At 36.1% G+C, this 26,215-nt stretch overlaps 1 pseudogene; it reads left to right on the top strand.

Annotated features, from left to right (window-relative positions):
• LOC114033790 overlaps positions 1–15,885 on the top strand; it is a 56,480-nt pseudogene extending 40,595 nt beyond the window's left edge.
• Positions 15,886–26,215: the final 10,330 nt, after the last annotated feature.

Below are 26,215 nucleotides of genomic sequence, written 5' to 3'. Positions count from 1 at the left end.
AAATATTCATTGTTGACAGGTTAAGTTTCATTTAAAAATTTTTTTTAAATGTTTCTCCATGGAAGAACTTTTATGCATAGCTGGTTGATTTTTTCAGGGGTTCTATGAGTATGAAAAAGGTGAGCAAGTTTCCAGGTTTCCCTGGCTTCTTCTAAGCTTTCAAAGGAAGTTGATAATAAAGAAATGAAAGGCCAATACATTCTTTTCTCTTCATGTCAGACCTCCATTATAGAATAAAAAATCACAGGACAGTTCTTAATTAATACTATTTGTGTTATACAGAAACTCACAAGGAAGCTATCTCATGAAGTTTTGCATCTGCATGAGGTATGATGGCAAGGCATTTGGAGAAGTCAATGCAATGCATAAAGTCTGCAGTTTGCTGTCATTAGAAAGACACAATCTTTGTCAATAGAAAATGAGAAAGAAGTGCTTTGAGGGTTTTAACATGCAAATTAATACAGTACTTACCTCATTTCCCCTCAGATTTTGCAGTATCTTATCTGTCACAACAAATAATTCTTGAAGTAAAGTGGGACTCATGGTGACATTGCTTAATATAGGAATTCTAAAGTCAAACAAGGTACATGACATTTGAATGTGAGCAGCCAGCATCCTCAGCCAGTCAATCTTTTAGTCTGGGGATTTAGGAGTGTTAAAATTGTCCTAATGAGTCAGATCTGTGGTTCATCTTGTGCAATATTCTGTTGTCAATGGAAACAATAAGGAATATGGATAGACTATAGGCAGTTCGATATAGTGGAAAGAGTTGGACTAGAATTAGGAGACCTGGATTCTGAAGTCTAAGGCAAAAATAAATTACATTGCTTTTCATTATGTGACCCAAGAATGTAAGAACTGTCAGCAAAAAAAGACATTAAAGAGTAAGTTTTCAGAATTCTTTCTTTTTTTTCCTTCTTATGTTCTTAAAATTTCTGAAAGTCCATTAATTTCCATATGATCCTCATGGCATGATGAGAAAAAAATCACTGGATTAAGGATAGTAAGGCCTGAATTCTAATCATGTTCTTCCACAAGCAAGTTGAGTGGTAAGCAAGTCAATTAATCTCTTTGAGTCTTACTTCCCTTAGCAGTAAAATGGGAATAATGATACTTGTACAAATAAACTTCTTCCTTTGTTTCTAGGACTGAATGACATAATAAAAGTAAATTGCTTGTTAAAGATAAAGAGGTATATAATTTTGAATGGCATCATTTATTGTCCTGTTTGACTTTAATCTTAAAGATTAGATATAGCCCAGCTTGTTTTAGTGGCCATTCACATTTTTTTCCAAATCCTTTTGAATCTATTTGTATTTCTTGCCAGAGCCACTTTGTGAGTGTAATAAGTCCAACGTATAAATTTACCCACTATATTGGGTAATATTTCTTTTAATTTGCCCTAAATTTACTTTGAGGCAGCTGGCAGCTCAATGGATAGAGCACTGGGCCTAGAGTTAGGAAGACCTAAGTTCAAATCCATCCTCAGATACTTCCTAGCTATGTGATCCTAATCAAGGTGCTTAACCTCTGATTGTCTGACAAAAGGATCTACTGGATCCACTGGAAAAGGAAATGACAAATTATTATAGTGTCTTTGCCAAGAAAATCCTTTGGAGAGCTATGATCCATGGGGTCACAAAGAGTTGGACACAACTGAATGGCAACAACAACAAATTTACTTTGCTGAATAACTTTATTGTTCAACTGGTTTATGCAATTATTTTTCTTATACATTATACCCTTTCCATATGCCCCCATAAATCTCCAAAAGGAAATCCAGTCATTGAGCTAGGGCCTTCTAACACTCTTGACATCAGATATATGCCAATGGAACAATTGTACTGGCAACTAATTATCTCACTCTCCACATGTCCATTCCTCTGACCAAACATCTCTCTGTTGACATCCTTCATACTATTTTTTTGCACTAATCTTGATTTGATAATGTGTTATATATAGTTTATGCAGCCAATCGTATGCCTCTCCATTGCCCTAGGATTCACTCTTAATGTCAGTTGTTTGGTAACTGTTAGAATTCATGACTTGTAGTCATATAGTATCACCAGATTATCAAAAGAGTATTGATGCTTTTAAAATGGGCATTTCTTTCACAGAGAAGCTTACAATCATAAAAAGGGCTATACATTTTCCCAAAGAAAATTTAATTTGCTACCCTCCTCCTGTTCAGTTCTAGACCCATCTCATTGTCCAGTTGCAATATCTCTCTAAGATATCTTTAATAATTTACCAGTTCTTTTTTAATATATTTTCCTTTTTATTTATTTCTTTAAATATTTCCCAATTAACATGTAAAAAATTTACATTCATTTTTGAAAATGTTGATTTCCAAATTTTCTCCCTTTCCCTAACCTCTTCTATCCCTTAAAAAGGCAAGGGATATGATATTGATTATTAGTGTGAAGTCATGTAAAACATATTTCCATAGCAGCCATGTTGCAAAAAATTACACAAAACCAAGAAAATAAAGTAAAAAAAAAGTATGCTTTAATCTGCATTCAGAATTCATCCATTCTCACTCTGGAGGTAGATAGTATTTTTCATCATAGGTCCTTTAGAATTGTCTTGATTCATCATCTTGATCAGAGTAACTCTCACAGTTGTTCATCCATACAATATTGTTGCTACTGTGTACAATGTTCTGGTTCTGCTCACTTCACTTTGCATCAAAGTCTTCCCCTGTTTTCCTGAAACCATCCTGCTCATCATTTCTTACACCACAATAGTACTCCATCACAATCATATACCATAACTTGTGCAGTCATTCCCCCATTGATGGGTATCCCCTCAACATAAAGGATCACTTCTATGAAAAACCACATAAAGTCTATTCTACTTTATATCATAGTCTGGACAATAGGTTTTCTTTATCCACTTGGTCTTTCTTGTATGGTTTGTCAAAGTGAAACTTTTGAAATTCTTTTGAGTGATTATGGATCTTATTTAGGAGGCTCTACAGTGTTCTGGAGTCTGATTGAAGTATACTCCACCCTTATAACTCCGTTTTTGTTTTTGTTTTTTTATTATTTGGTTGTTTCTAGAACCTCCATTTTAAGGAGAATGATCAGGCCACCAATGCTTCATTCCTTTCCAATCTGTATCCCTGACTCTTCCCTTGGATTTTTCTATAATTTTCTTGGGTACTTTCATGCCCAACACTGCATACCTTTCCAGCTTTCTTTTATGTGTTGTTTTTCCCCATTAAAATATAAGCTCCCTCAGGGCAGAGACTATCTTTCTGCTTGCATTGTGTATTCCCAGCACTAGCATAAAGCTTGGCACTTAGTAAGACTTAATAATGCTTATAGACTTCCCCGGCCTTGTTTTAATTAGTTTAATGTTATCTGCAAAAAGATTAATATGGAATACTTCACCATTCATTGGAAATCCCTTGTTAGAAACTTCCCTAAAATCCGGGGGCCATGTTTTCCTGATAATTGGAAACCCACTATATTTAAAGGTCACAAGGCCATGCTTCCCCTTGACAATCTTTCTGCCATGCTGCCCAACTGCTGTTGTCAGAATTGTAAACCCAAATTTGTGCTGATCTGATTGGGGAGTGTCTACTTTTTTTGTTTTTCAAATTGATCTAGGATACCAGAACATGCTTCACAACAACCATCTTCCTGCAATCATCTGTACCAAAACCCACTTCCTACCTCTTGTTCTGGGTGGGGGGGAACTATATTACCAGTGCCATTATTTTTGGAAAAGACAGGTCAAATAATTGTTCTTTAGCTCCAATCACCATCCTTCAGACTTCCCAGGCCTAGATACTCCTCCAGAGGTTTTGTTTCCTCTTGTTAGAGGATAAACTCCTTGAGGGCAGGAACCATTTTGCTTTCATAGCTGCTTTCTTACAGCATAGCCAAGTGACTTGCAAATAGTAAGTGTTGAATGAATTGTTTTCATTCATTTATTCATTCATTATGACAGTAGTAAAATGCCTTTAGTGAGCATGTCTTCTTTTTTCTACCTTATTTGAAAATGATTGGTCATTGGACAAAGTTATAACTGTTAACCCATCTTTCATGGAATTTTATGTACTTTTGACAAATTTAACACTGTGAAGGAAAAACTCTCCTCAAGCCACTTATAACTCCTCCTTTAGCAGAGGACTTTACTTCATTTTGTGCCAGAAAAAAATGAGAGCATCCATTGCAAGTTTCTTCTCCTGCTTAATTCTGTATCTCAAATTCTATACCTCAAATCCAAACATTATCTTCCTTTCACTTTTTTGGCTCTATTCTGAAAGGATAAGGTGAGCCTATTTACCAAGGCCAATACTTCTGATTATGCCCATGGTCAAATTCTCTTTCATTTGCTAGGTATCTTGCACATTCAATTGTCTCTTCTCTGTATAATTTTAAATTCTTTATTATTCACTGGCTCCATTCCAGTGGAGTACAAGCTCCATGAAGACAGGAACTGTCCCACTTTTGTATTTGTATTCCCACTTCCTAGAGAGTACCTGGCACATAGGAGATGACAAATACATATTTATTGATTAATTGATTCCGTATGCCCTATAAGAAACCATGATCTTTCGCTGTCTTAAAAATCATTACTTGTCCTCCTATACTCTCAGGACATTCTCTCTCCTACCTTTCAATGTCACTCTCTTAGAAAAAAGTTACTGCATTTATCTCTACTTCCTCACCTCCTGTGTATTTCCCAGACTATTTGCACTTGACTTTTATTGCCACTAGTCATTTCAAACTGCTATCTCTATTATCAGCAAACTTTTATTAATTGCTAAATATAATGAACTCTTTTCACTCTGCAACCTTCTCGACCTCTTAGGAGCATCAAATTTTATTAATTATCCTATCTTGGATACTTTTTCTCCCTGAATTTCTATGACCTACCTCTTCTGGTAAACATCATACCTATATGACCGATTCCCCATCTCCAACCATCACTGGATTATGTCATGTCCCAACCATCATATGTATGTTACCAAGGGGTCTGTCCTGGGACCTCTTTCAGTCATCTTATAAGCTTCTATGGTTCAAAGATCATCTCTTTGAATATAGCTTCCAAATCTGTATATTCAATCTTCTTTTTTCTACTGATCTCTAATCCTATATCTCTACCACCTGAATATCTCTATTATTCAATGCAACCAGAAATCCATATTCTTTATACCCCTTTTTTAGCTAACTGCCACCTTTCTACTCTTTCTCTTGCTACAGCCCCAACTGTTTTTTATTGCAAGTGGGTAGCACAGTGGAGAGAGCATGAAGACCAGAAGTTCATATTTGGACTTAAGATACTTATTATCTGGGCAAGTCACTTAACTTCTGACTGCCTCATTTTACTCATCTATAAAAAGGGGAAAATAACAGCACCTATCTTGCAGGGTTTTTGTGAGGATCACATGAACATTGGTTAAAACTTAGCACATTTGGTACATAGGAGCACTATATAAATGCTTATTCCTTTCCTTTCTCTATTCCTCCCTCTCTCTTCCTCAATTCATACCAGTGAACTTGTAGTTAGAGGACCTGGTTTCTAACTTACAAGTTATGCAACTCTGAGCAAGTCACTTAAATTCTCTAAGTTCCAGTTTCATAATCTGTAAAAGGAAGATAAAAAGTACTTGTTTTCTTGATCTCACAAGTTGTGAGGAAGGTACTCTTACCATGGAACAAGTCATGGGAGTTATTTAGTTCAAATCCCAACTTGGCTCATTCCTAGCTGTATGATATGGAGTAAATTACTTAACCTTTCTGGATTGCATCAATAACATTAGAAGGTTTGGCCAGGTGAACTTTAAGGTCCTTTCTAATTAAAAAAAAATCTATTAAATCTAAAAGCAAGTGTGAGTCACCATTATTAATCAATCAATAAATATTAAGCACATATGATGTGTCAGGCACTGGACCAATTGCTAAAAATGAGGCTAAAGAAAGTCCCTGCACTCAAAGAGCTTACAATCTAATGGGAGAGTCTGTGTGTGTGTGTGTGAGTGTATGAGTACACAGACACACAGACATATACACACATATATATGCATGTATGTGAATATATATGTATATATATAGAGAGAGAGAGAGAGAGAAAGAAAGAGGAAGAGAGAGAGAGAACTTACTTTGTGCATATATATGCACAAAGTAAGCTATATTATATAGGATGAATAAGAAATAATTAAAAGTGAGAAAGCAATGAAATTAAGAGAGGTTGGAGAAGGCTTCCTGTGGAAGGTGGGATTTCAGTTAAAGGAAGTGTGGTCAGTTGTTTGAGCAGGAAAGGAAGGCTGTTCCAAGCATGTGGGTCAGCCAGAGAGAATATTTGGAGCCAAGAGATGAAATATCTCATTTGTGGAACATTCAGGAAGTCAATGTCACTGGATTGAAGAGTACATTCTGGGGAGTAAAGTATAAAAAGACTGAAAAGGTAGGAGTGGGAAAAGTTATGAAGGACTTTGAATGCCAAACAGAGCATTCCTGGAGGCAATAGGAAACCACTGGATCATATTGAGTAAGGGAGCAACATGATTGAACCTGCGTTTTAAGAAAAAAACAAACACTTCACTTTTGTTGCTGTTCAGTCATTTCAGTTGTGTCCGACTCCCCATGACCCCATTTTGGGGTTTTCTTGGCAAACACACTGGACTGGTTTGCCATTTCCTTCTCCAGATCATTTTAAATATGAGAAAACTGAGGCAAACAGGGTTAAATGACTTGACCAGGGTCATACAGCTAGTAAGTGTCTAGGTCATGAAGATGAATCTTCCTGATTCCAAGCCCAATGCTCTATCCATTGAGCCACCTAGATGCTCATATTTACTAACCCTGTGTTTTCATTTGGGGACCATTAAAATTAACTCGGTCATGTGTTCTTCCCTTTTATTATGATAGACTCTTGGGCAGTTTACATAGACCTAGCCTATTTCATCACAAACATAATGCCCTTTTCACTAGAGGGTCCAACCATATGCCTACCAAAAGCATATTTTCTCTCTCTCTCTCTCTCTCTCTCTCTCTGTGTGTGTGTGTGTGTGTGTGTGTGTGTTTCTCTTTCTCTTTTCTTGACATCATATTGCATCCAGATGATTCCTTAAATCAAACCTACTTCAGACCTTTGGCTACTCTCTAATCAGCTAAAACCTCTCTCTGCTGAAACATGGAAAGGACATTTTAGTCCTATTTCAGACTTCAAAAGAAATATGAGAACATCTGCAATGGCAGATTGGGCAGTGGGAAGACTTGGATTTGGAATCAAAGGACCTAGGCCCAAATCTTGAACAAGTCACTTCACCCTCTGGGTCTCAGTTTTTTCATCTGTACTGGATGATCGGTGAAATCCATACATGTTGTATCGAACCACAACCTAGGTGAGTTCAGGAGTTTTGATTCTCTCCTCCACACAGACTCAAAATCAAATCTAATTTCTTGGTGGAGATGAAAGTCCTATCAACATCCTAATTTATGAGGATTTTAATTATTTAAAAATGATCCTGAGGCAGCTAGGTGGTGCAGTAGATAGAGCACCGGCCCCAGAGTCAGGAGGACCTAAGTTCAAATCCGGCCTAAGACATAACACTCACTAGCTGTGTGATTCTGGGCAAGTCATTTAACCCCAATTGCCTCACAAAAAAAAAATGATCCTGTAGTTCATCCCAATTGAATCAATAATCACAGTCCACATCACAAAGAATGGGACTATCTCAAACTCACTTGCTGATCAGCTGCTCTCATTGCTAGAACAGTTAATTCTCAAACTAATCTTCCCCTGGAGGTGGGGTTCATCCACCCTCCTTTTCTTCCTATAAGCCACATCAATATTCTTCTATTTTCTCATCTTTTATCCTCCTTTATTCTTGCAGTTTACAGAAGATGAAAAAATGGAAAAACTATATATGTATATAATTTAACTATTTCATTTCCCCTCCTTTCTTTTTTAATCTGCCTTCCTCGCTCATCTAAGTTCTTCAGTTTTTATTTATCTTCCCTTTTCTTCAAAGTTCCTATTTTCAGATACTCACCAATTTCCCTGTAAAAAGGTAGGGGAGAGGGAGAGGCTTGGCATGTGCCATCTTCCACAGTTGAGTACCAACTGATATTGGTGCTTTAAAATTCCTATTTAGTATTTCAAGTTCTTTATAACCTGGCAATGGAAAGATAGTAGGTAGATAGTCATGTACCAGGAAACAAGTAGGCCAGTTTTGCTGGAATAAGGAGTGCTTTGAGGAGGGTGGTGAAAGGATACAAGGAATGGGACGGATGGGATAGAGGCTGGATCTGTGATTTTATGGACTTAGGTCCCAGCCCATGAAACTTCCACTACCAAAGCAGGTTAGCACCTCTTTTTTTAATTGCTTCCCTATATAACCTTAGAGACCTCCCCAGATCACTGAGAAGCTAAATCATTTGTTCAAGTTCTCATAATCAGAATGTGTCAGAAGCAGGACTTGACCAAGGTATTCTTGGCTTCAAGATTTTGCACACTATACTATTCTCTGAAATTATTCTGGTGAAATGGGGGCCAGGTTATAAAGAACTTGAAATACTAAATAGGAGTATGTGTTTTGTGCTGCAGGAGAAAGGGAATGATCCTACATGCAAGAGAGGCCTGTGAAAATATCATGGGAAAAGATTGAAGAACCATCATTAGTTGGTGCTCAGCTGTGGGAGATGGGATGCATCTCCCTACTTCCACACTGGTAATACTCTTTCTCCTCAGCTTCATCTCTTGGAATAGCAAGATCCCTTTAAGATTTAGCACAAATTCCACTTTCTACAGGAAACACTTTCTGACCCCTCCTCACCACTTTCCCAGTGCTGACCATCCATGTCTAATACTCAAATTCTTTTGCATTTATGTTGCCTATTATTTATGTTTATTTGTATTTGTATTGTTTACTTAAGTGGAATTCAAGCTTCGTAAGGGCAAAGACCCATTTTGCCTTGTGTTCCAAAGGCTTAATAATTGTTGAATCCACATGAATTTCCACTTTCTAGTTTGTTTATCTTTTTTATTATATGCATAACAAAAAGTTCACTTTTATCTATTGTGTCTCCAATGATGTCTTCTTAGCATGCACAGGCTATAGAAAATCCCCTTTCATCCTCAAAATTTCAACAAACAATTTTTTTAAATTCATCATTTATTTTTATCTTGTACTGCTCCCCATCCCCCAGAGTGAGAGGTGCCTTTCCCATTAATTCCCCAAGCTTCCTGGGCTACAAGACTGTTGCACCCTATCTTTCTGCTGGCTCAGCTACTCCAGGGTTTTTCCTGGGGTGATATTTTCTGGGATTTCAGAGGTCAATAAGGGAGGGTGAGAGCAACTTACTTCTTACTCCACCACCTTGGCTCCTTTTACCTAGTCCAATAATTCTTAACTTTTCTCTCCTTGATCTATTTTCCAGGTCAGTTTTTTTTTTTTCCAATGAGATAGTTCACATTTCAGTCTACTCTTTTTTATTCTTTTAATTTTGTCTTATTGCTTCTTGATGTTCCAAGGATTTATTAGCTTTCACTTGCCAAATTCTAATTTTTAAGAAATTATTTTCTTCAGTGATCTTTTGTTCCTCCTTTTGCATTTGGCCAATTCTACTTTTTTAAGAAGTTCTTTTCTTCGTTGAATTTTTGTACACTATTTCCCATTGGCCAAATCTGCTTTAAAAGGAGTTTTTCTCATCAGAAAATTTTTGTATGTCTTATTCTATTTGGCCAGTTCTGCTTTATAAGGTTTTCTTCTCTTCGTTGGATTTTTGTGTCTCTTTTACCATTTGGTCTATTCTGTTTCTTAAGGTATTGTTTTCTTTAGTATTTTTGGTGCCTTTTTTACCAAGCTGTTGGTGCCTTTTTTACCATGCTGTTGACTCCTCTTCTTTCATGGTTTACTTTCATTAATGTAATTTATTTTCCCAATTTTTCCTCTAACTTTTATATTTGATTTTTAAAATCTTTTTAGCTCTTCCAGAAATTCTTTGGGGCCTGAGATCAATTCACTATTTTCTTTGAGGCTTTGGATGTAGCAGTTTTAAATTTGTTGTCTTTCAAGTTTGCATTTTGATCTTTCCTGACACCATAGTAATTTTCTACAATCATGATCTTTTGTCACTGTGGTTGTTTTGGTTTACTCATTCTTCCTGCCTCTTTCTTGACTTTTAACTTAATATTAAAGTTGGGTTCTACTCCCAGGGCAACGTGGATCCTGTTCCAAGCTTTGGGATTTTTATGTAGCTATTTCTAGGGGTTTTTAGGTTTCCATTTTTCTATGGTGTATGATGTAAGGAAAGCTATGTTCAATATTTGTCTGGCCTGTGCGCTGGTCTTTGAGTAACCACAAGCACACTTTTCTGACTTAAAATTGTGGCAAGGATTCCCCTCTCCCTTGGGCCTGCAAGCTTTGATATGGTAATGCTTCTCCTCCCCCTGGAACTGCAACTCAGGATGTGACCCAGATCTGAGTATGAGCAATGCAACAGAGTCCTACTCAATGCCATCAAAGAATCCTTTGTAATCTCCTTCTAACAAGTTGCCCTACCCCCTTACTGCTGCTGGAGTCATGTTTGATTGAGTCTCTCCCAAGGCCTACTGATGGTTTGCTGGGGTAAACTGTTCCACTCTCACTCTCACTGTGGTGTGATATACCTTTCTTGCTAAACTTCTAAATAGTCTTAGGCTAGATAATTGTTTCATGCCACCCTTTTGTGGGTTCTGCTACTCCAGAATTACCTTAAGGCATTATTTAAAGTTGTTTGAAGTGGAATTTGGGAGCACTCACACAAATCTGTGCCTTTTTTCTGCCGTCTTGGCTCTGTCCCCTGGTAAAATTTTTGATGTTGCCCTAATTTACTTACAATGTCACCACTTATGTCTAAATTATTTATCTATTTTGATATTATTTTGGTATGCAGTGTGAGATACTGATCTATAACTAGTTTCCACCAAAGTGCTTTCTAGTTTTCCCAGGAGATTTTTACCAAATAATAACTTCTTGTCTAAAAAGGTTGTCTCTTTCAGTAGTCATCTACTACTGTGTACAGAGTATCTAATATATACCCCTGACCTAGAACTCTATTCCTTACCCATTATCAAATTACTTTCATGGTTATCACTTTGTAATAAAGTTTGAAATCTCTTACTGCTAAGCCATTTTCCTTTCCTTTTTTTTCCATTGACTCCCTTGACATTCTCAACTTTTTTTCTTCCACAGAATTTTGTTATTACTTTTTCTATCTCTACAAAATAATTCTTTGATAGTTTGATAGGTGTGGTACTAAATATGTAAATTAATTTAGGTAAAATGAATGTTTTTAATTACATTGGCTCAACAATTAATATTTCTCCAGTTGCTTATATCTGACTTTATTTGTCAGAAAAAAAATGTATAATTGTATTAAAATAGTTCCTGGGTTTGTCTTGGCAGTTAGACACCTAAGTATTTTATGCTTTCTGCAATTATTTTTAATGAAATTTATATTTATATTTCTTCCTACTGAGTTTGGTTGGTAATATATAGAAGTGCTCATGATTTATATGTTTTTTAATCCTGTAACTTTGCCAAAATTTTTAATTGTTCAACTAGTTTTTTAGTTGATTTTCTTGAGTTCTCTAATTTTACCATCATATTATCTACAAAGAATGATAGTTTTGTGTCCTCATTGCCCATTTTCATTCTTTTAATTTCTTTTTCCTATCTTGATATAGCTAGCATTTCTAGTACAATATTGAATAATAGTTTAGATAAAGGTCATCCTTGTTTTGTCCCTGATCTTATTGCAAGGCTTCTAGCTTATGCCTGTTACACATAATGCTTGCTCTTGGTTTTAGATAAGTACTAGTTGTCATTTTTTTAAAGTTCCATTTATCCTATATTTTCAAGTGTTTTAAATAGGAATGAGTGTTACATTTTTTCAAGAGCTTTTTCAGCATCTATGGAGATAAATCATGTGATTTTTGTTGTTTTTGTTATTGATATGGCCAATTATGTTTTTCCCCCTAATACTGAACCAGCTTTGTATCCTTGGTATAAATCTTCCCTGGTCATAGTGTATTTGTGATATATTGCTGTGATCACTTTGTTAATATTTTATTTAAAATTTTTCTGTTAATATTCATTAGGGAAATTGGTCTATAGTTTTATTTCTCTGTTTTTGCTCTCCCTGGTATAAGTATTATTTGTGCCATGGTAGGAATTTGGTAGGAATCCTTTATTTTTCCAAATAGCTTACTTAGTATTGCAGTTAATTGTTCTTTAAATGTTTGGTAGAATTCATTTATAAATCCATCTGGTACTAGAGATTTTTCCTTAGGGAGCTCACTTATGGCTTTTTCAATTTCTTTTTCTAAGCTAGGATTAAGTATTCTATTTCCTCTTCTGTTAATCCAGGCAATTTATATTTCTGTAAATATTCATTGATTTCACTTAGGTTGTCAGTTTTCCTGTTAGCTATTTTGGGCAAAATAGCTCCTAATAATTGCTTTAATTTCCTCTTCATTTGTGGTGAATTCACCCTCTTCATGTTTGATACTGATAAATTGGTTTGCTTCTTTTTTAAAATAAAATTTAGCAATATTTTATCCTTTTATAGTTTTTTTCATAAACCAGTTTCTAATTTTGTTAGTCCAATTTTCAATTCAAAAATTAAATTTTTATATCCTTTCAATTTTATTAGTCTCTCTTTTCATTTTTAGGATTTCCAATTTGGTATTTAATTGGAGATTTTTAATTTGTTCATTTTCTACTTTTTTTTTTAAATTGCCATGCCCAACTTATTGTTCTGTTGTTTCTCTATTTTATTGATGTAAATATTTAGCTTTATACATTTTCCCCTAAGTACTTCTTTGGCTTCATCCCATAAATTTTGGTATGTTGTCTCATTCTTGTCATTCCCTTTAATAAAATTATTCATTGTTTTTTGATCTACTCATTCTTAAGGATTAGATTATTTAGTTTGCAATTAGTTTTTAACCTATGCTTCCAAGGCCTTTTATTGAATGTAATTTCATTATGGTCTGGAAAAGGTGCGTTTAACATTTCTGCTTTTTTTCTATTTGTGAGGTTTCTATGTTCTAATACATGATCAATTTTTGTGAAGATGGTATGTACTGCAGAGAAAAGGGGTATGCTTGTTTCTATTCCCATTCACTTTTCTCCAGAATTATTTCATATCTAACTTTTCTAAAATACTTTTCATCTCCTTAAATTCATTCTTATTTATCTTGTGGTTAGATTTATCTAGTTCTGAGAGGAGAAACTTGAGGTCTTCCACTAATACAGTTTTATTGTGTATTTCCTCCTATAACTCACTTAACTTTTCCTGTAAGAATTTGGATGTTCCATTATTTGGTGCCTCTATATTTTGTATTCATATTACTTCATTGTCTGTTACCTTTTAGAAAAATGTACTTTTCTTGATTATCTCTTTTAATTTACTCTAGTTTTGCTTTTGCTTTGTCTGAGTTCATGATTCCTAACTCTGCCTTTTTTTTAACTTCATCTGAAGCATAAGAGATTCTGCTCTAGCTCTTTATTTTAACTTTTTATTTCTTTTGCAAGGTTTTTTTCTTATAAACAACATATTATTGGATTCTGGTTTTTAATCCATTTTGTTATCTACTTTTGTTTTATATGTGAGTTCATGCCATTCATTTTAATAGTTATGATTATTAACTGCATTTCCGTCATCCTATTCTCTTCTGTTTACCCCACCCTTCACCTATCCCTCTTCTAAAGTCTGTTTAGCTTTTGACCACCACATCCCTTATTCCACCTTCCTTTTATCAGCTTCCCCAACCCTTTTTCTTATCCCTCTCTTTTCCTACTTCCTTGTTGGGTAAGATAGATTTTCTCTGTGTGTGTGTGTGTGTGTGTGTGTGTGTATTCTCCTTTTTTGAACCAATTCCAATGAGAGTCAGGTTCAAGTATTGCCCACTGCACCCCACATTCCCCCTCCATTATTAAAGTTGTTCTTTGCATGCCTCTTTTACGTGAAATAATCTTCCCCATTCTTCCTTTTCCATCCACTTTCACCCAACTCATTCCATTTTCTAATCTTTTCAGGGTTTTTTTTTCATTTTGAGATCATCCCCACATAATTGCCTGGCACCCATGCCCTCAACAAGCTTTTATTAAGCAGCTAAAATGTGCTGGGCCCTAGAGAGACACAGACTTGCATCACAAGATCAGAGATTTAGAGCTGGAAATTGGGTTAAGAAACCACCAAGTCCAAACTCTTCATTTCACAGATGAGAAAACTGAGGCCCAGAAATATTACATTACTTTCCCAAAGCTTCAAAGCTAGTAAGTGTCTGAGAAGGAATATGTACTTAGATTTTGCTAACTGGAAGTTCAGTGCCCTATCTCTTACCCTATTCTACTTTTCATAATCCTCACAGGTAGCTAGGCAGTGCAGTGGATAGAGTGCATGACTTAGAAACAGGGAGAGCTGAGCTGAATTCCTGCCTCAGATTTTCTCTAGCTATGTGCCACTTAAGCTTTATCTACCTTAGTTTCCTCATCTGTAAAATGAGGCCAATGATATCACCTACCTTCACAAAGTTGTTTTAACAATCAAATAATTTAACACATGCAAATGCACTTTGCAAACTTTAGAGAACTTTATGAATTCTGGCTACTATTATTACATACCCTGTTCTCAAAGATATGTATATAAACACATTATAGCACAAAAAATGGGAGAAAAGTGCTAAGAAGAGGATTTCTGAGTGTGGGATCCAAAGGTGCTGCAGAACCTTGGCCAGGCACTCCAAATAGACCTCATCAAACCGGGACCTAATCTGGCTGCCCTCCTTGGAGGGGCAGATGCCTTTTGGAACCTGCCCCAGGGGAAGGACCAAGGATTTGAAGGTGGAATCTACCCACCTGAGGTGGCTGCTGCAGCAACCCTAGTGAGTGCCAAGGCTGGGACAAAATTCATGTAGGAGGTCTTTCTGCTAACCCGGTTTCTGATTAGCATGGGGAATTGGAGAAAAGATTGTCATGGAAAGTAATTAGGAAGATTGAAGATGAGCTGGTCATTCCTGAGAGGTTGTGACCCAGCATTTCATCCTGGTGGGGAAACTGTGACTATCCACCTGGTGCTGCTGGCCTGGGGTGTGGAGGCCATTTACTGGGAGGAACTGAGCGGATTCATGTGTAACACCAGGAAGGCCAAAATGTCTGCTGTAACATCTTTGCATTCCTCTCCCACCTACTCTTCTGGGTGTTCCAGATCATCCTGGTCACTGTACCCACTGTGTTCTACCTGGGCTATGCCGTGCACCATCTGTCCCAGTGCCAGATGACCCACGACCAAGAGGAGGAAGAGAATGAGCCCATGATCAAAGAGAATAAGCCTGAGATGGAGCCCATGATGGTCACAGGAGTATCCTCAGGGACGGTCTCCTGGAGGCCTATGTTGGGCAGTTGTTGGTACAATCTGTCTTAGAGGTGGCCTTCCTAATGGGCCTGTATCTGCTCTATGGCTAGGAAGCGCCTTTCTCCTATATCTGCCAGTACAGCCCTTGTCCCCACACTGTGGACTGCTTTGTATCTCGTCCCACAAAGAACACCATCTTCCTGCTGGTCATGTAGGCAATCAGTGGCCTCTACTTCCTGCTCATTCTGATTGAGTTACTGCACCTGGGCCTGGGAAGCATGAAAAATGGGGGATACAGTTCTGCCTCACCTCTGCATTCCAAGGGTCTCAAACCGTAACTGGAGCAAATGCAGAAACCGCTGCATCTGGTCCAGAAGCAAATGGACACGGCATTGCATCCGGGCACACCTCTGGCAACAGCGCCTAACTGTTCAGGTTGGCCTCCAACCTATGATATCCCTACTCAGCAAACCGTCACAAACAATCCCAGAAAGGGACCCATCTCTCTAAGACAGAACTGTGACCTACAGGAGATGTTTCTTGTTCAACTGCAATTGCATCTCCACACATGATGAGGAGAAATGAGAGCTTTGGGATTCAGAGGATTAAGAGCCTGAGAATCACCAATAAAAGCTTTATATTTTAAAGTAATTTTTGTATCCTTTGAGATATATGCATGCATGTGTGTGTATGCATATGTGTACATACATATGTATACACACATAGCCATATGGGAGAGGAGGGATAGGCCATCAAGGCCATCAAGACCTGTCCCTCAACATTGCTTGTGGCTGTAATTCTCCCTACAGATCATCCCCTCCATCCTCACTCTGATACTCCTTCACATCCCCTACCCCTCCCTCCCCCTAAGCCCCAGAACACTGAGTTTATTGGACAATGAACTTAGAAACTTGAAACCTGGATACTTGAAACTTTGATCATCTCAGGGACTTACCTTCCAAACATGATGCCATTTGGCATTGAAGCCTGAAAACTTTACCAATAGAGACTTATTTTGTTCTGTCAAAAAAAAAGTGCTAAGGAGAGGATCAGGTAAAATGCCATGTAAAATTCAAGGAGGAACAGGCCACTTTCACTTGGAAAGATATTTTCACTTCTCTTATCATTAACTTCATTTTGCAGATCAATCAGCTAGTCAATAAGCATTTAATGAATACCCACCATGTGTCTGGCACTATGCTGAGCATGTAGTTACCAAGAAAGGAAGAAGTCCCTGCTGTCAAGGAGCTCCTAGTCTAATAGAGGAAACTATATGGAAATAATTGTGTGCAAAGATCCATATAAGAGAAATTGGAAAGAATGAACAGAGAAAGTACTAATATTAAGGGGCATTGGGAAAGGATTCTTGTAGAAGGTGACATTTTAGCTGGAAATTGAAGGATGTCTGGAAAATGAAGATGAGGAGGGAGAGAATTGCTGCATAGGGGAACAGATGAAGAACACTGAGGCAAAGGCAGGTGTTTAATAAATTGCCCCAAACCACTGTAACTATTTAGTGACACTGTGGAAGCCTGGACAAGGCTTTAATCTCTCTGAAACTAGGTTTCCTCTTCTGTAAAATGGGGTTAATAACAACACCTACTTCACAGGGCTATTGTAAGGCTCAAATGAGATAATTTATGGAAAAGTCTTCACAAACCACAAAGCTGTATATAAATATGAACTCTTCTTATTATTCAAAAACTGTTCAAAGAAGGGATACTCCCTGGATTGCTGTAGAGATGGAAGTCATTTTTTAGATACTTACAATGACAGAATCCCTTCACTTCCACACCAAGGTAATGTTCTGGGATTTTGAACTAGCCTCCTGACAACCACAAAATCCAGAGCACTAAAGAAAACTGGAGGACTACAGGGATAGTGTCTCAATGGTACTATATTCTAGAAGATATGTAGGTACAATAAAGAATGAGGGGTGGGGAGAAGAAAAGCCCAGAAGGAAAATAATCAAGAAAAAAAGGCAGGAAAAAAATTGGGAAACAAGAAAACATCATTTTTGGAATACCATGCATGCTAGTAAGAGTAGTGGGTAGCTCACAGAAAAGACCAGTGGATGAGATCATTTCCTAGTTAAACATCCACATAGGCAGTTTCTTTTCTCAGTAATTCTGTGTACTGTATGTAGTGTCTCTGAAGAGGCAGTTGAGGTTAAGAGTTCAGAGTTGGGTGCAAAACAAAGATGGGTTAGCTGGAATTCAGCTGTAGTAAGTTGCACCTGCTTTACTTTGAGATATAGGTAGGACACAGTCTCTTGTAAGGGAACCAAGGGAAATCAGTTAAACCTTTATGACTTTTTTTTTCTCTTCTCATAGACATCTGTACCCAATTGTTCCCTCTAATTACTGAATGTCTGTCACCATTACACAACTATGATAGTAAAGGCAATCTATTCTCCCCTGCTGAGTGCCAGAAGTCTTTACTCAAAGTCCAAATCTTGTATATACAACCTTCACAATAGTGTCATGCTGATGAGACACACTGACTTACACCTTCAGTGAAAATCATAGGGACTCCCCCACAGAGAAGGCTGAGAATGCCACATCAAGAACACAAACAACTATAATCCACACCCCACCAAGAGTGATGCATTATAGATGGGATTACTCACCAGAATGCCCATTTCAAAAAAATCTTGAATGTGAGACCCCTTCCATTTAGCTCAATATGACCTAAAATTCTGGGGTAAAGGAAACAAAGATGGGGAATGTCAAAAATCAGTGCTTTTGCTTTGACACATTTAAGAAATACATGAAATGTTAAAAACTATGGAATGTGATTATTATGTAATCATGTAAATTATGAAATTTATTACATAATATTTCTGACATAGCAATTATTGTTTATAATAAAACAAAATATTGAGCATATAATAATGGCTAATTGAGGAACCATGATTGAAACTATGTTTCTAAGAAAACCTAATTTTTAAAATTTAACATATTTCATGAACGACAAAGAGAATGTTGATAAAAATATATTTTTAAATAATAATGCTGAAATTCATAAAATGCCATTTAGCTAAAACAAGTTTCTTGATTATTCTTGTGTCAGGTACCACTTTGGCAATCTGGTAAATCCTAATGACCCCTTTTCAGAATGATGTTTTTAATGTATAAAATAAAATTTATGAGATTGAAAAGGAAGCCAGTTGTATTGAAAGACAGTTATTACAATCTATTTTTTAAAAGACTATGAACCCTAATCTAAGAAACTCTGATCTAGGAGTTGTATGTTATAGTATAATGAGCGCTGGATTGGAAGCAGAAAACCAAAATTCTGTTTTACTAATACATAACTTAACCTTTGTGTGAGTTTCGACAAGATAGCCCTTCTAAGGCCTGGTTTTCTCATAAGTAAAATGGGGGTGAAATGAATTAATGAATGATGAATATATACATAAATAGATAAACACATAAATGAATGAATAAATGGATAATAAATATACCTAAAATTAGGACTACACTATCTACTTAGTGGATCAACTCTGACAACATAGAAAAGGATGTTTTGAAAACCTTAAAGTTTAGAATAGATTAGGTACACAATACATAGAAGTAAATAACCATAGTAATCTAGTCTTTGATAAATCCGAAAATCCAAGATTTTAGGAAAAGAATTCAGTATATGACAAAAAAAATGCTAGGAAAACTAGAAAACAGTTTGGCAGAAATCAGATATAGACTAACATCTTATTCTATGTATTAAAATAAAGTCAAAATGGGTACATGATTTAGACATAGAATGTGATATCATAAGCAAAAGAGAGGGGCATAGAATATTTTACCTATCAGATTTATGGAAAGGGGAAGAATTTATGACCGAAAGAGTAACAGAGAGAATTATAGAATGTAAAATGGATAATTTTGATTACATCAAATTAAAAAATGTTTTCCACAAACAGAATCAACACAGCCAAGATAAGAGGAAGAGCAGAAAATCAGGTTGGGGGGAATTTACAGCAAGTTTCTCTGATAAATGTCTCATTTCTATATATATATATATAGAGAACTGAATGAAAGTTGTAAGAATATGAGTCATTCCACAATTTATAAATGGTCAAAGGATATGAATAGGCAGCTTTCAGAAGAAGAAATAAACACTATCTATACTCATATAAAACTGCTCTAAATCACTATTAAATAAAGAAATGCAATTTAAAACAATTCTAAGGTACTGCAGACTGACTAATCTGGCAGAAAAGGAAAATGACAAATTTTGGAGGTAATGTGGAAAAATAGCGATACTTATGCACTGTTGGTGGATTTGTGAACTTATCCAACCATTCTGGAAAGGAATCTGTTTTTATGCCAAAAGGCATCAATACCCTTTCACCTAGCAATACCACTACTAGGTGTGTGCTCTAAAGAGACCAAAGGAAAAGGAAAAGGAAAAGGACTTATATGTACAAAAATATTTATAGCAGCTTTTTAGTGGTGACAAAGAATTGGAAATTGAGGGGATGCCCATCAATTGGGGAATTGCTAAACAAGTTGTGGCTAATAATTGTGATGGAATGCTATTGTGCTATAAGAAATGATGAGCAGGATGGTTTCAAAAAAACCCGGGAAGATTTGTATGAACTGATGTAAAATGAAATGAGCATGACCAGGAGAACATTGTGCACAGTAACAGTAACACTGTATGATGATCAACTGTGAACCATTTAGTTATTCTCAGCAATACAATGATCCAAGACAATTCCAAAGGCTTTATGATGAAAAATGCTATCCACCTCCATAGAAAGAACTGATGGAGTCTAAAGGCAGATTGATATATAATGTCTAAACTTTCTTTATTTTTTTATTTTTGTTCTTTTGGTATGCATTTTCTTTTACAACATGAATAATATGGAACTTTTTGCATTTCTGCCCATGTATGATCTGTATCATATTGTTTGCCTTCTCATGGAGGAGGGAAGAGAGAGAGAGGGAAGGAAGAAATTTGGAACTCAACGCTTTAAAAATTGAATGTTACATATTTTTGTTTGCATGTAATTGAGAAAATCAATAAAATAAAATGCAAAAAAGAGAAAACTGTGAAGCACTATACAAATGTGTGTATTATTACTAGTAGTAGTAGTAAATTTATTATGAAGCAATAGAAAACATAAAAGACTCAGAAGATAAGGTCTTTGCTTTCAAGGGACTTACAATTTAATGGGGAGAGAAAATAATAGATATATATCAATATCTCTCTCTCTATATATATATATAGTGAAAATCTGATATAGTTGAAACCCAAGGATCTGGGTTCAAATTCTGCCTCTGCTATTTAATATCAATGTGATATTGGACTAACCTTTTTGGACTTCAGTTTCTCATCTGCAAATGAGGGCTTCAGACCAAAAAAGTTTTAAGAATCTATCCAGTTCTAAATCCATGATCCTATTATCCAAAATAAATTCAAATTTCCACAAAATGCTATCTTCAGGGTTCACGCAATAAAGCTACTTTAGAGGTATAATTATTTTAATAATTAGGTCCTTTAAATGCTTTAGTGACTCTACCATTTTCTGGGTCCAAAATAATCTACCTTCTACTGAGTTCTGATCTATAGCAAATTGTGTCATCATGAGTTTCCTGTTGGGGGGGTGTTGTGTGTGTGTCTCTTTGTGAGTAAACAGAAATATATCAGTAAAGAACCCAGGCAAATAGGTGCCACAGTGGATAGAGTACTGTGTCTGGAGTCAAGAAGACCTGAGTTCAAATCTAGCTTTAAACACTAGCTGTGTGACCCTGGGAAAATCACTTAACCCTATTTGCCTCAGTTTCTCCACTTGTAAAATGAGTTGGAGAAGGAAATAGCAAACCACTCCAATATCTTCGCCAAGAAGAGCCCAATTCGGGTCATAAAAAGTTGGACACAACTGAAATGACTGAACAACAAAAACCACAAAGTAACCAGGGAAAAGTAATTAGCAAGTTCAAAAATTATGTTGTTATTTATGAACTGTTCTGGGTTCATTTTTTCAGTCTGCCAGAAGTTTCAAATTTGATTATTAAATACAAATGTCTTTGTATCTCTACAAGTATATTTCAGTTTCAAGTCATGGAAAGATCACTTTCTATGCCCACGTAAGGATGAAAAAATACTCACTATGTAAGTCCTAGTAGAAGCCCTTCACCTAGTCAACCTTGAGATTACACAATAGCACAATTCATGAAATTCCTAATTATCTTTCTTTTAAGCAGCAAATATTAGCTAGAATGTGACCTTTTGCCACAAAATATCTCACTGCATTAAACTATATAAAGATAAACATCATACTAATGGGATTGTTAAAGTCTTGTTGGGAAAGTCTGGAATGATTTCATAAAGGGAAAGAATTCTTATTACTATTTTGATTTAGGACAGGCTATTAGGGGAAAATATAATACCCTGGTGATGATAGAGAAGAATAAGCCAGGCTGAAGTAATTGCATGTGTATGGTCCTGGAGGTGCTAGAGGGCAAAGCTTGTGAATAAAGGAAAAAATATTGCTTTCTCTCCTCATTCTTTTCAGACAGAAATTACATGACTCATCCAAGAACACATAATGAGTTACTGGCATAGTTGGAACTACCAGCTAAACCTCTTCATCTCTATAAGAAGAAACTGAGAACAGATTATTTCTAAAGTTTCTACCAGTTCTAGCACAGGTAATTTTAAGTGTTCATGGCATCCAACATATCTTATTCCTATCTATCTATGGACTGAGAGTTACTTGAATTATCATAGAAAATAGTATATTACCACTGAAGCAGCTAATCATTTATAGGATGGACAAAAGAAATAGAAAAGTCACCAATTTTAAAGTCATGTTTACTTTGGATAGGGCCCTTTATAATTTATTACCAAAAGACTTTATTCTTTTTTTTCTTTAAGCCAGATTTGGTTCCATCAATTCCACCAAGAAAATGTTTCCTAGTATATGTGATGATGATGATAATAATGATAACGGTGATGATGATATCAATTAAACATCATTTTGGATATCACTTTATTACATTTATATTATAATATGGATATCCACTTTATAATATCCATATTATAATCATGTGAGGTTCCTCTTAAATCTTAACCCCCTTCAAAACTTTTCAATTTCTGTCAAAGGCATTGCTAATGTCTTCTAGTATCTCAGGTTTGTAATTTTGTCATTATCCTGGAATACTTTCTCACCCCATACATCCAATTCATTTCCAAGTCTTGCCATTGCTACCTTTTGACAGCTCTTATATCCGAGCCATCACCTCACATAGCTACAACCTTAGTTCAGATCCTCATTTCTCTTGCCTAGATTATTGCAGTAGTCTTCTGATTGGTTTCCCTGACTCAAATCTCCTCATTCTTATGTATCCTGTACACTGTTGCCAGAGTGATTTTCCTAAAAGTGGATCTGGTAATACAGCTCTTCCACTTAACCAATGGCCTTTTTATCACCTCTAGAATAAAATATAAACTTCTCTATTTAGTTTTTGAAGACCTAAACTTGCCCCCAAACTATCTTTCCAGCCTCATTGGACATTATTTCCCTTCCAGCACTCTGGAATCTAGTTGAACTAGCCCCCTCTCTTTCCCTCACTTCCGATACTCTCTTATTTCTGTGTCTTTGCACTGAACATCTCAATACCTGAAATGCACTTTCTCCTTACCTCTCTCTGAGGTATCTGATGGCACAGTGGATAGTGGATTGGGCCTGGAGTAAGGAAGACCTGAGTTTGAGTTGAGAAACTTACTAGGTATGTGACCCTGCATAAGTCATTTAAATCTGTTTTTCTTGGTCTCCTCCATTATCAAATGGGGATAATATGTGTAAAAATATTTAGCACAGTGCCTGGCATATAGTAGGTGCTATATATTCCCTTTCCCTTCTATCTCATAGAGTCCCTCTCTGCATTTCAGATGCAGCTCAGGCCCCATCTTCTTCATGAAACCTTTCCTTATTCCCCCAAATGCTAGTGGCCTCCCTCCCAAAATACCTTGTATTTAACTATTTTGTATATATGTGTATTTATTCACTTTATGTTTATTCTGTGTGCATATGTGTGTTGTATATATGTTCATACATATGTAGTAGTACACATATAGGTATACATACATAATGTGATGTTTATATTTATGTATGCATATATACACACACATATATATGTATACATATACATGCATGTGTGTATGTATACCCACACACACACACACACACACACACACACACACACTTCCCTCATAAACCTTACAACTTAGTGGCAAGGATAATACAATAAGACAGATAAACAATACAGATAAGCAAGACAGAATGGGATAAGGTACAGGAGAAATCTAGACAAAGCACCCTAGCAAAATTGAGGAGGGTGGGATTACTTTCATCAGAGATGAATCAATTTTCTTACAATGGCAGTTTCAGCAATAGCTAAATAATCAGTAGAAGGAGATATATCTGCCTGTTAATAATAGAAGATTACAAATTTCAATTAAACAAAAGATATATTTCAGGAAATGTAAATCAAAAGTCATAAGTGAAAATACATTGGCATTAGAAACAAAGAAGCTATAGGTCAAATACCAGGAATGATTTTCTAATAGTGACATCATTCACACTAGTAAAGCAATGTAAAACATGCAGAAGAAAAGAGTCCAGTTTTATAAGACCTGACTGGTCTTTTCCATCTTCATTTCCAGCAATTTTATGATAAACCACTGGAACCCTCCCTGTCTACTGAGTTGCAACATTGTAGATTCTAGTATAGGCAAATGGCATTTTCTTCTTAATAGTTACTTTGTATCAGAATTTAACCAGTATTGGGAATAACAATTCTTTCCCTGAGCTTTATGGTCAGGAGAGATTCCCTTTGACAGTGAACACAGAAATTTTCGTGACATCACATCAGTGTCCAGACCTGATAAACCTCCATTTTTTTTTAACAAAGTATGTTGACCTCTAGGGTGTCTTTTACTAGCCTCCTGTGAAATTTTCATTGGTACTGACAGTCTTCTCTTTATAACACCGAAAGGCTGACAGGAGCAGCCATCTACATTGTAATCAGGAAATCAAGTGGATGCTAGTGATCTCAAGTAAGTGAGAAAAAGAAAGGGCTTGTCTTCAAAATCTGCTTTGTCTTCTCAATTTGAAATATTGGATGAAAACCTCAATTACATCTACTATGGATATTCCAAGTTCCTATACCTAGATCTTATAAGAATGTCAACTGTGCAGACCGTAGTGATACTGAGAAGCCTTGGCAACCTGAAACCTTAATTATATAATCACTAACTGGGAAAAGAAGAAGAAAATCCACTGAAATGTCTCCCTGAAATTGTGATCACTTTTTGCACAAACCAATTTCATTCTTTGAGTATCCCCAAAATGGGCTTCTTTTTGGTGTATTTTTTTTAAAGGCAAGGAAATAGGGTGGTAGGATTCTAAATCAGGATCTGCTATTGTGTGACCTTGGAAAATTCACTTTCCTTTTCCGTGCTTTAGTTTTCTCCTTTCTAAAACAAGGGGTAAGGAGTGACTTGCACCTGATGCTGTCAAAGGCCCTTTTCAGTTCATAGTCTAAGCTTGTAATTTAACTGAGAAAATGAAGGGGTTAATTTATATGACCTCCTAGGTCTTTTCTTGTTCTAGTTCTATAATTTTTTTGTTTGTTTTGTTTTGCTTTGCTTTTTTGGTGAGTCAATCAGGGTTAAGTGACTTGCCCAGGGCCACATGGCTAGTAAGTGTCAAATTTGAACTCTGGTCCTCCTGACTTCAGGACCGGAGCCCTATCAACTATGTCACCTAGCTGTCCCCTCTAGTTCTATAATCTTATAATATATTACATACGAGACATCACACACTTAGCAAACAAGCAGAATTTAAGGATGTCCAAAAAGACTTGGATTTTCACTGCCCACTATCAGTGGAATGCATGATACTAGTTTTCATTCATAAAGTTCCTGATTTGGGCTCATGAAGCAAGTGACTTGTTGAAGGACTCACTTAAAGTTTAAAGACTCTAGTTTCTCTAAAGGTAAATAATTTACATCAGTAGAACAAAGCTTGCCATTAGCAATTAAGAGTTAAGAGTGCCATCTTGGTGTGGAATATAAAGAAACCTGAATTAGCAGGCAAGACACCCAATTCTAGTACAAGTTCTGCTACTAAGACCTCAGGTAAGTCATTCAACATTTCTGTGTCTGTTTTATAGAATTATAGAATCTTATACTTGAGAGGCCCTTAAGTTCATATATTTCAATTTTTTTATGTTACAGATGAGGAAACTGAGGCCCTAAATGGTAAAATAACTTTTCCAAGGTCATACACACTCATGCATACAAAGCAACTTGCGAGCACAATACAGATTAGAACCCAAGTTTCGTCATACGTGAAATGAAGAGGTTGGACCAGATTATAAGGCCATAAAATATCCCAGCTGGAAAGGACCTGAGGGATCATTCAAGCCAAACCCCTTCATGCAACATATTGGGAAACTGAGGTACATAAACATTAAATAACTTACTGAAGAGTAACACAAGCAGTAGAAGAGTATTGAAACCCAGGTTCTTTGACTCAAAATTCAATACTCTTATTACCTCTATTATACAATTTCTCTAGGCACTCACCTTACACAGTGAGTATTATGAAATGCAGGATGGTAAAAAGAAGGTAAAGGATAAATTGTTAGTATACTTGAAATACACAACTTATAGGAGACACTGAAGACAGCTGATTTACAGGAGGATCTTGATTACTATACTTGGTGACTCATCTTAACTCATTCACAAAAAGGCCAGCAGGATGATGAAATGATTTGAAACAAAATCATAAAAAGATCACTTAAAGAATTGGGGATATTTTAATCAGGAGAAGAGAT

Source organism: Vombatus ursinus, unplaced genomic scaffold, assembly GCF_900497805.2.
Source record: "Vombatus ursinus unplaced genomic scaffold, bare-nosed wombat genome assembly UNPS02007408.1, whole genome shotgun sequence".
NCBI classification, from domain to species: domain Eukaryota; kingdom Metazoa; phylum Chordata; class Mammalia; order Diprotodontia; family Vombatidae; genus Vombatus; species Vombatus ursinus.
This window is presented reverse-complemented; position numbering and strand designations above follow the sequence as displayed.